Below are 12,108 nucleotides of genomic sequence, written 5' to 3'. Positions count from 1 at the left end.
TGTCTACTGCTGTCACTGTCGTAAAGGTGATTGGATACACCTGTTGCTGATTTGCTACACATTCAATTCAGCTCCACTGATTGGCTGCACTCAGGAGGAAGCCAGCATATAAAGCCAGCACTGTCTCAGAGCAAACTGAGAGGGATGCAGATTGTAACCTGTCACACGGACTTCTTTTCTCTGGCTCCAGACAACTTTATTATGTTTTGTTGCTATTGAGTGCTAACCATTGGTGCTACTGTGGATTTATTTGGAGATTTGTAAATTTGTTTAGAATGTGAGTGTTTTGTAAGGAAACTTGTAGGGAGGTGGGTGCCTTTTTCTTTAATTACTTTTCTCCTGGTTTGTAACATAAATCCCAGACACAGATGTTAGTAACAGAGAGTTGAGGTTTATTTGAACAGGTGAGTAACCAAGGTAGTGCAGAGGTGACTGGAGGTGAGTGGTTGGTCAAGGAAGGCTTGTTAGATGGAGGTGAATGGTCTAATGAGCTTGGTCCTTTCTTCCACAGATATCGGGTACAGACAGCACGGGGAGATTCCTGGAGCACACTGATCACGGAAACACCCAATCTGGCAGGAGAGGAACACACAGGAGGAAGACACAGGAGGTAAGTAGCAGAGGGTAAGGCCCCGTCCACACGAAGACGGGTTTCTCTGTATACGCATAATTTTTTTACCGTATAGGCGTTTCGTCCACACGAAACCGGCGTTTTCGAAGAGTGAAACCGATAATTTTTGAAACCGGGTCCCATCGTGGATAAATTTGAAAACGCCGTTTTCGTGTGGACGGCGAATCCGTATATTTTCTGAAACTATGACATCATCAGCCCACGTCTCGCCCCTAATCAGACACCGCTACGTCACATAACAGCGACAACAACAACAACAATGTCAGACTACGTGCCTGTGTTCGTGCTGCAGAACCTACTGAGCTCATTAGTTTTATTAAAGCAAAATCTTCTGCTTTGTGTGTTAGTTTATATTCAGCGCGCAAGGTTTACGCACATGGTCCAAGTCTTCTTCTCTGTTTTTTTTGTGTATCTCTGTGGCAGAATTACAGCGCCACATATTGGTCTGGCATGTGTACTACATCGTTTTCAGTCGGTTTCAGTGATTCCGTGTGGACACAGATATTTCCATAGACGACTTTTCTGTTTACGAGATAAAAAAAGATTGGATACGGAGAAACCCGTCTTCGTGTGGACGTAGCCTAAGTTTCAATTGCATATACTCAACGGACGATGTCTGGAGAGAAGTCCACTTCGTTGTGTACGAGATCGGATGCTGGAGTGAATGTAGAGTGTGCTTAAATATTGGGGTTGATTGCTGTGGTGATGAGGTGCAGGTGAGCGTGATAATTAACAGGATGCAGGTGAGAGTGATAGAGACGCTGGAGACGGACCGTTCTGTGACATGGTTATCTGGGTAGTCAAGGAGATAGGGAAGTTAATTTTGTTATTCATTTGCTTTTGGTTTATGTATAGGTATGGTTAAAACGGAGTTAGAAATCTTTTTGTTTATGTTGGCCTTTGCCCCCTCCTGAAGTTTATGTTTCCCTTTATCTTTTTCTTACAAGTTTTTTTTTATTAAATCATAAGTTATTTTGTTTGGAGGCGTGTTATTTGGGCTGGAGACAAGAGGTCCCTGTGCTTTCTCTCTCCAAAATTTGTTACTGCTACGCCCATTACCTCTACACTAAAAGAGGGCTGGCACGTAACTGTCCTGAGTCCAGGTCCTGCAGTTCTTCCTTTCACCATCTCCCGTCCTCCCAGACTCCATCTCCCTAAACTCCACACACCTGTCACAAACCACACACACCTGTCAACTATTACACTCATTATTACACCCTCAGCTGTTCCCCATTGCCACAGACCATATATTCTCCTCTCTCTCACCACTCTGCCTGGTTGTATTAATTGTATTATTGTAGTGTTTGCTCTGGTCTGGGGATACATGCACTGTGTTGCCGTCTCGTATTCCATTCCATTACTGCTTTGTTTTTTGCAGTGTTGGCTTTTTGTTTATATTAAATGCCCTTACCTGCACTTGGACCCAGGCCCTGTTTTCTCCACGGCGTTCCCGAAGCGGTCCGTAACAGAATACAACCAGCAATCATGGGTCCAGCAGGGAGGTTGCTCAACATCCGCCAGGGAGACCGGAGTATTGAGGAGTATGCCAGGGACTTCATTGGAGTGGCTCGTCGGTCGGCTATGGAGAAGACCTGCCTCATGGTCTTTTTCTACGGAGGCCTGACCGAGCCCTTCAAATCCCGGATGCCATACTGGACCCCTGAGGAGTCGCTGGAGGACTACATCGACCTGGCTCTGCAGGTGAGCGGCTCGGCCTTCAGGGTGGAGTTAGCTGCGGAGCCCGTTCACAGTTCTCCCGATGCGGTGATCCAAGGGGCGTCAGAAGCCTCGTCGAAGGCAGAGGAGCTCGCTTCAGGCCTTTGCAAAGCGGCGGAGTACGCTGATGTTGCCTCCGAGGCCACGGAGCTCGTTTCAGGCCTTCCCAAAGTGGCGGAGCCCGCTGATGTTCCCTCCGAGGCAGCGGAGCTCGCTTCAGGCCTTCCCGAAGCGGCGGAGCCCGCTGATGTTCCCTCCGAGGCCGCGGAGCTCGCTTCAGGCCTTCCCGAGGCGGCGGAGCTCACTTTAGGCTTTCCCGAAGCGGCGGTGCCAGCTCACAATCCTCCCGAAGCGGCAGTGTCCGCTCACAGTTCCCCTGAGGCAGTGGTATCCGCTCACGATCCTCCCGAGAGGGGCATGCCCGCTCACGATCCTCCCGAGACAGCGGTGCCCGCTCACGTTCCTCCCGAGGCAGCGGTGTTCACTCACGAGCCTCCCTGGATGAACCCACCATATCCTCCCTGGCCTCCTGCTCTGCCGGCACCATCCTGGCACCCGTGTCTACCTCTGTCTCCAGGCCTTCTTCCGCTACACGGGCCTGGCCCGCCATCCCTCCCCCTGTTCCACCTCCCTCCGGACTTTTGGGTTTTTGGTGGAACGTCTGGAATCCGTTCCTTAGAGGAGGGGTCCTGTCATGAGTCCGGGTCCTGCAGTTCTTCCTTTCACCACCAGAGGTCACCATCTCCCGTCCTCCCGGACTCCGTCTCCCTAAACTCCACACACCTGTCACAAACCACACACACCTGTCAACTATTACACCCTCAGCTGTTCCTCATTGCCACAGACCATATGTTCTCCTCTATCTCACCACTCTGCCTGGTTGTATTAATTGTATTATTGTAGTGTTTGCTCTGGTCTGGGGATACATGCACTGTGTTGCCGTCTCGTATCCCATTCCGCTACTGAGACATACTTTTAAACTCCAAGTAGATGCCAGTGCTACTGGTGCTGGAGCAGTTCTGCTGCAGGAGGATTCCCATGGCATTGACCATCCAGTCTGCTACTTCTCAAAGAAGTTCTCAGTGCCAACAACACTACATCACGACTGAGAAGGAGGCCCTCGCTTTGCTGCTAGCGCTTTAACATTTCGAGGTTTACTTGGGAAGCAGTGCCGTGCCTATCGATGTCTATACTGACCATAACCCACTGACTTTTCTTTCCCGCATGTCCAACTCCAATCAACGTTTTATGCGCTGGGCTCTGATTGTCCAGGAGTATAATCTAAATCTTCGACACATCCGTGGTAAAGAAAATGTGGTGTTTCTAGGACTGCAGATATGGAGAATTAAGTGGGTTTAAAAAAAAAAAAAAAGTGCAGTTAAGTTGCACTACTGTTGGAGTTCTGTAAGTAACTTTTTATAGTCCATGGGTTGTAAAATGTAATGGTGGGGGTGTTGCGTCCTGAGACCTTCTGTGTGTTTTTTTTTTTTTTTTTTTTTTTTTTTTTTTTTTTTTTTTTTTTTTTTTTTTTCTCTTTTTGTTTTTTCATGTCTACTGCTGTCACTGTCGTAAAGGTGATTGGATACACCTGTTGCTGATTTGCTACACATTCAATTCAGCTCCACTGATTGGCTGCACTCAGGAGGAAGCCAGCATATAAAGCCAGCACTGTCTCAGAGCAAACTGAGAGGGATGCAGATTGTAACCTGTCACACGGACTTCTTTTCTCTGGCTCCAGACAACTTTATTATGTTTGGTTGCTATTGAGTGCTAACCATTGATGCTACTGTGGATTTATTTGGAGATTTGTAAATTTGTTTAGAATGTGAGTGTTTTGTAAGGAAACTTGTAGGGAGGTGGGTGCCTTTTTATTTAATTACTTTTCTCCTGGTTATCTGGGTAGTCAAGGAGATAGGGAAGTTAATTTTGTTATTCATTTGCTTTTGGTTTATGTATAGGTAAGTTATGGTTAAAACGGAGTTAGATAACTTTTTCTTTGTTATGTTGGCCTTTGCCCCCTCCTGAAGTTGGTTTAGTCTCTTTATCTTTTTCTTATGATTTAATAAAAAAAACTTTAAGTTCTTTTGGTTGGAGGTGTGTTATTGGGGCTGGAGACAAGAGGTCCCTGTGCTCTCCAAAATTCGTTACTGCTATGCCCATTACTTCTAGACTAAAAGAGAGCTGGCACGTAACAAATCATAAAATAGAAATGTTCCTAAACAATACGCACCCCTGTCATCTTCTTGTTGACAAAAATGCCACTTCTAACATTTTTTTTTTTTTATGAAAATACAAAACAATACAGAATCCCACAAACTGTAAAAAAAAAAAAAAAAAACACAATCAAACAGAACACACATACCTGAACATGCACCAGATACAGTAAAAACACACACCTTAAAACCTTACTTAAACAGAGTATTAAACATAGAAAGAAGTATTATATTAAAAATAAAATTTCAACTCTTAAAGAGAGGAAGAGGCCCCAGATTTTATCAAATGTTTTATAAGCGTCAATCTTAGAACAGCGGATTCTTTCAAGCTTCAGGGCAGCAACCATCTCAGCCAGCCATTTATGAAAGCTGGGTGGTAAAGTAGACCACCCCTGTCATCTTAAACCAATATACAATAGCAGACTTTAATGTGTATAGTTTTCTCTCTAAGCCACAAAGAGTGAAATAACATGCATTGCACATAATTCAATTTACATTACATTTTTTGCCATACGGCTCTAAATAAAAGGGACGGACATTGATGCCCGTTACATGAGTAAAATATACTTTACCAGCCATTTGTAGTGCTAAATGTATGCATTTAAATTTCAAGGATAAAAACTAAGAGTCAATTACAGTGCAGTATTCATACAATTAAAATGCAAAGGATGTGAGAATTATTCTTTTGGGTTGAAATGTTAAAGGAGAAGGCTTGGTTTTTTTCTTTGACCGGTTAATCTGGGTAATTCTTGGTGCGTCTTAATTCTGCATCAATCTGTAACGGGTAAATCTGCAGTTCTGGACGTTCAGGGGTTTGTTTTACCATTTAAATGCAAGTATGAGTAAGTGAGTATTTACTTGTTTGTCTTGTTGGATTGTTTTTGAACCTTTACAATATTAACAGGATAAAGATAAAGAAAAATACCCCCCAACAAATTGCAAAAAATTATAAATCCCCTATGTTACACAATCACAGAGTGTATACAAATTCTGTAAAGGATGTATGTTATATTATTAATACTGAATAAAGAAAAATATAACTGCACACTTACCAATTTTGACAAAGCAAGTAGCCTTTGTAAAGGTAAATGTTGGTAACTAATAAACAATGCAGTTATATTTTTTTCTTTATCTAGTTTGCCCCTTGAACTTACGCCTCTAAAATGTGTGTGTTTGATTTATTACTTTATTATATCATTAATATTGAAATATAAATAAAGTATTCACCTTTTTGTTGTCAACCTCAAAATACTTTGGTTGCACTTTATTTTACAGTATGTGTACTTACATGTACCTACCTAAGAAAGTACTGGTAAAATAAGGTAACTACATGGGGTAGGTTTAGGTTTAGGGGTAGGTTCAGGGTTAGTATCTAGTTATTAACTAGTTATTGTAATTACTATAAGTAGTATATACATGAGTAACAGAACTGCCCGGTATTACACTGTACTCTTTTTTTTGGGGGGGGGGGGGGGGGGGTACCTGCTGACTACAGCCAGTGCAGAGAAGACACCAGAAAACCACAGTAGTTTAAGAGCAAAGCCATAATGCTAAATGGTAACACATCACATATTGACATCTGCACATAAATCACTCAGTGCATCAGTAAAAACTGGATTAGGTTTTCCTAAATCACAGATAAATCCGCCACTCATTGCAATATGTTTCAGCTCCAGCCTGTTGCTTACTATCTGCTTACTTACTGTACACTGACAGTCTGTTTTAATCTAAACCCAAGAGCCAAGCAAACAAGTGGATTTTCAATAAAGCCTTTTAAAATCTGTAGCGAAAAATCCCATGATCCTCTGTGTTAGCTACACAAATATGCACAGCAATGAAAGGATTCATTCTGAAACAGATTAATTGCAGTGGTAAATGCAATACGTCTCTCATGTAGTGTGTATTACTGCACCCTATTTTATTAACATACAGCTCTATCAGACAAGCTTTTTACAATCTCTGAGACAAGCATGTAATGATATACAGTTCATTGGGATCTCGGTTTCTTGAAAGCCAACACGAAACAAAAAGGCAATCCTTGCGCACATCAACCGACTATTCAAGGTGCATTTAGACCACCTTTGTCTTCTGTTTACCTCCTTGTGGGTCACAAAACACTCCAATTAAAATCCCAGAGATTAGGACAATTGTGATTAATATTCGTTGGTGGGGCCTGGAGTGTGAGACACAACAAACGCAAGGGCTGCTTGGAATTGCCTTGAGCAGAACACCTAATGGCGGCCAATTAAAATAAGAGGATTCAATTTGGCCAAAGCAACAGGAACCTAAAGATAATGCATGTATCTAAAATTGCAGTAGATGGCACACTCTTGATTCTGCTTCTATCATGTTTGTTATGGCATTTTCACAAATGACCTGCAGCCGATTGCAACAAACCCTTTAATAAACCCTATAGGGGGGAAAACTTACAAAAGGGTTTCTTAACTTAATTGAGAAAGTTTGGGTTTTATTGAAAAATAAAAGTTTTTTTATTATTGTTGTTAATGCTTTTACAAAATACTTTTACAGAATCTAGGTTAATGCTAATTATTTAATCTACTACTGCATTTCAACATTGTCGCGTGAATTAAAATAATCAAATGTACTATAAACAGTTTGGGGTCAGAACATTTTTTTTCTTTTAAAGAAATTAATACTTTTATTCAGCAAAGACTCATTAAATTGATCGAAAGTAAAGACATGTTTCAAATAAATGCTGTTCTTTTGCATCTTTCTATTCATCAAAGAATCCTTTAAATATATGTAATGCCCCCCCCCCTCAAAAAAAAAAAAAACAATATAACTGTTTTCAACAATAATCAGAAATGTTTCTTTGTCACTAAATTAGCATATTAGAATTATTTCTGAAGGATCATGTGACACTAAAGTAATGATGCTGAAAATTCAGCTTTTTCATCACAGGAATAAATTATATTTCAAAATAGAAAACAGTTATTTTAAATTTCAATATTACATTTTTTACTATATTTTTGAAGAAATAAATGCAACCTTTTGAACTTCTTTCAAAAACATGAAAAACACTTCTCAAATTTTTGAACAGTCATGTATATTGAACAATAGCATATTTATGAATTAACATTCATCTGCATTAATAACTGCTGTAAAAAAAATAGTTTTTAATGTATTATTCCTAATATATTATTAAATGAGTTATAACAAATTTTGGTTATGACTTAAAGAAAAGAATGAAACACTAAAAAGGTTTGAGCTGTGTTACAGAGACGCGTAGCGGGGAGACTGCCAGGTTGGAGGAGTGTGTGTGTGTGTGAGACTGAAGATGTGCACGAGAGAGAGTGAGACAGCACATCACAGCATGGGCTCGATGTGGGAGCAATCCAGTTACTTAAACTGATCAAGATTTAATTAACACAATGCTCGGCAATTACTCTGTAATTAAAGTCATTTGTCCTCTTGTGGAGCTGAGAGTGCCACTGCTGCCATAGAGCTGCAAATTAGAGAGGGGAAGCGAAGAGGGGGATGACGAGAGACGCAGAGCTGCTGATGTGTTTGTATTTTAGCCTTGACCCTATAAATAAACTGGCATTCTGACTAACTGCTTGTTTTATCATTGGACAAGAAAGGAAGAAACTGTATAAACATATGTAAATTCAAAATATGGGTTTGCAGAAGCAATTCGCCCAAATTTGAATTGGTATTGTTGAGATGAAATTGAAAACATGCTTGGTCAGTATATTATTAAGGATATCAGGTCATGTTCCTGCATATAAAATATTGGTAACACTTTAGTTTAGGGACCAATTCTCACTACTAACTAGTTGCTAATTAGCATGCATATTACTAGCATATTGGCTGTTTATTAGTACTTATAAAGCACATATTATTACCTTATTCTGCATGAACATATTTTAGATCCCTTAACCTGACCCAATACCTAAATTTAACAACTACTTTACTAACTATTAATAAGCAACAAATTAGGACTTTACTGAGGCAAAAGTCATAGTTAAGAGTGAGAACTGGTCCCTAAACTAAAGTGTGACCAAAATACTTTTCACAACACTATTGCACAATTAATTAAGTGTGCCCTATTTGAATTATATTTAATACATGTATGGAGAAGGGGGCTTGTCACACTATTTACTTTTCTGAAAGTAAAGACTGTAGGTATATTTAAAGCCTTTCCCAAATTTTTATAATTTTTTTTTTCACAGAAATGTCAATGGACTCTTGCAGTTCGTAACTGTTTTACGTTTTGTTGAATTGGTGATCAATTCATACAATCTCGTTTGTACCTGTTACAGACCTGCCAGGCTCTGCCACCTCCCAATCACAGCGATCACTCTCACCTGAATTCTGATCACGCTCACCTGCTCCTCATCACGTCCCTCATCACAGCGTCCCATAAAGCCACACACCACCCAGCACTCGATGTCCGGTCTCGTTCCTGCGAAGAAGGACTGCTAAAGCTTCCACAAGCCTTAGTCATTATCTCATGCAAGATACTTACCTGTTTCTCTGTTCGCTTACCTTCTATGCTCCTAGGATCCTGCTCCCAGTCTGCTCCTGAGTCTCCGTGGTTCTGCTCCAGATCGGCGGCGTGTGTATGTTCCCTGCTATTCCCGTGTCGACCATCAAACCTGCAATTGAAAGGACAAGACGCAAGTTCATTGCCAGATAAACCGGTCTAGACGTCAAGTTCATTACTCACCTGCGACTCCCACTCTGTCATACTGGTGATTCAATAAACTAACCTGAACTTCCCTCTGCTTATGTCCTTCTTCTGTAACAGTACCTGGACCTTTGTGCTTTTTTCCATGAATCACATCATACAAATCCATAAGAAAAAAAACAACTTTAAAAAACCTTATTTTTCTCATTGTTATGAGTTGCTGAGGAAGGAATGCAGGACGACGAGGGATGAAGAATAAACAGGTTCTTTTAATCATGCAGATGAATTAACAACAGAAATATAGCAGCATAAACATAACTTTACTTTGAGACTGGACATAAAACTCAGAAGGTATATAAAGCATACGGAAACTGAGGAGCAAACAAGATGATTAATTAAACACAGGTGAAGAGACTAAACGATGATCAACTAATTACAGGAAACAAGAACAGGAAATACCAAATATGGTCAAAACAGAAACTGAAAGGAAACCGACACATGACACCTCATGAGATTTCTATTGTTTTTGCCTAAAAGATACTGTTTAACACAAGTTATAGAGTGGCATGGTGCCAAGCTCTGTGGGGTAATTTGTCACAAAGGGAAGTTGTTGTTTTTTAAATGTAATATATATATTTGGATAAAGTGTCTGCTAAATGACTAAATGTAAATGTAAATAATAAATCATTATTTATATTAATAACTAAAAAGCACAGAAAGAAAGAAATGTGGCTTACTTGCAACAAATATTTCAGAAGTGACATCCGCGTATTCTCTCGAAATCGCAATGACATTGTGATAATCATAACTATGGACTGGACAAAATAGGATATGTCAGAATAGATGTGCATGAAGGCCATTTCAGAAGCACCGATAGTGATTTGATTTTGGAACAGAGCATCCTTCCGGAGCTCTCCGGTGGGACTCGAGATCGGTCAGTAGCGCAGTTGTCTTTCCTCCCTTCCTTCTTTTTATATACTGTATGACATGAAGAAACAAACTGAGACAGACTCAATCCAGAAGAACTGTGGCAACGTCTCCAAGATGCTTCAAGAAACCTTCCTGCAAAGCTTCCTGAAAACCTATGTGCAAGTATACACCGAAGGCAAAAGCTGTTTTAAACGCAAAGGATGCTCACACCAAATGTTAATTTAATTTAGTTAATAGAAGTTAATTGATACAGAAAATCTATTTATGACATTATTTTTGACAGCATCCTCATTTTACAGCATTTTTATACAAGTCCTAAAACTTTTAACAGTACTGTAGCTTTGCAGGGAGGTTTCTTGAAGGATTTTGGAGACGTTGACGCAGCTCTTCTGGATTTAGTCTCTCGGTTTGTTCGGTTTCTTCATGTCATTCCAGACAGAAGAAATGGCTCAGTTAAAATATTCTAAAATTCACAAATTAAGTTTTCCAGGTGTTTGTGTACAGCTATAATAGAGAAAGTGAGATTTCTGCAACTGTATTTTACACTCACTCACAGCTAATGTGACAAGTTCATGTTTTTCAGATAACCTGGAACAGCTCCTATGACAGATGAAGACACTGTTATTGTGTGCAGACCTTTAATCTGACGTCACGTATAGGCCTACTATAAAAGGTTTTTACTGAAACATCTGCGCCTTCGGCTCCTGAACTATCCATGATGACAACAGAAGACAAACTGAGAAGCCTCATGCCGTTCTTCACACTGAGGCAAAGATTAGGCGTTAAAACGCAATTAAAGAGATATTTCAAAAGCGTCAAGCGTTCTCAGAGGTGAGGGCACTGAAAGCGGACCAAACCCTTCAGACAGTAGCCACGAGCGCAACTCCGCTTACAGGCCGTAGATAATTAATGGGACATTTTCAGCGGCAAACAGTGACTAATTGCGCTAGACAGAAATAGCGAGGAATTAATAACATGCATCCAACACTTGCCACGATCCCCTACCGCTTCAATTTGCCGGGAGATTAAAAACGACTGCCAAGTTTACTAAATTAGGAGCGCGGGGGAAACAAACGCGCGCCTTGTTGTGTACTATCTCTTATTTACAGGCGATGATCTGCATTTCATCTCTCGGGGTCTCACGCTGGGGGAAAGAGGTAAATATCAAGTACACCAACCCCGCCGAATGTAGGAGTCCTATTGATAATTTGGCGTCCAGCCTCCAGCCACCTGTGGCACATATCGCCTTGCCAGTTCACCGGGTCGCTGGACAGGGAAAACGGAGAGACAAAGCATGGTTAGACCTGTTTCCCCTGCAGGAGTAATAGAGTTTAGCAGTCAACACCTTCCTTACCGAGATACCCGCCACTAGCCCTTAAAAACCCCTGAAGGAATACTATTGACATCTGTCATCATTTGGAAGCTAATGGGATCAAATACTGCATACAGTGACATTCTGGAATAATAAATGGAAAACTAGGATTTTCAGTTTATCCAGTAGGATCATATTTGATTCTGAGAGGATTCTTGTTTTATCCCATTTAGGATTGGTTCCAAATTATGATAGAAATTCCATTAGCATGTCCTCGTGATATTTTGCTGCTCCACAAAAGACCTCATGCATGAAGTTCTTAGCAATACATATTACTGATCAAAAATTAAGTTTTAATATATTTATGATAGGAAATTTACAAAATATCTTCATGGAACATGCAGCGACTTAAGACTTAAGCGTTTTGTGGTCCGGGTCACATATGGTTTTCAAAAGTTAAATTTGATTAAATGTCATGTGGTGTAACCAGTAAATAAAAAAATATATTTACACTTTTAATACAATGGAGTTCACACACAAATCAAGGTATTTTTTAATAATGAATTAATAAATAATGTTTTTTATAATGTCGCACCACATGACATTTTATAACCTTAAGGCTTAACTAATCTGACCTCATCTAAAAAGATCATAT

General features: G+C 40.3%; 1 pseudogene across 1 annotated transcript in view; it reads right to left on the bottom strand.

Annotated features, from left to right (window-relative positions):
• LOC306886360 (protein O-mannosyl-transferase TMEM260-like) overlaps nucleotides 1-2,957 on the bottom strand; it is a 39,580-nt pseudogene extending 36,623 nt beyond the window's left edge. The window contains exon 1 of the transcript in view: nucleotides 2,837-2,957. The product of the transcript in view is annotated as a protein O-mannosyl-transferase TMEM260-like (transcript). The remainder of the gene's footprint in view (nucleotides 1-2,836) is intronic.
• Nucleotides 2,958-12,108: the final 9,151 nt, after the last annotated feature.

The sequence above is a fragment of the Barbus barbus genome, assembly GCF_936440315.1.
Source record: "Barbus barbus genome assembly, chromosome: 20".
Taxonomy (NCBI): Eukaryota; Metazoa; Chordata; class Actinopteri; order Cypriniformes; family Cyprinidae; genus Barbus; species Barbus barbus.
Note: the sequence above shows the minus strand (reverse complement) of the source record. Positions and strands in the feature narration are given on the sequence as shown.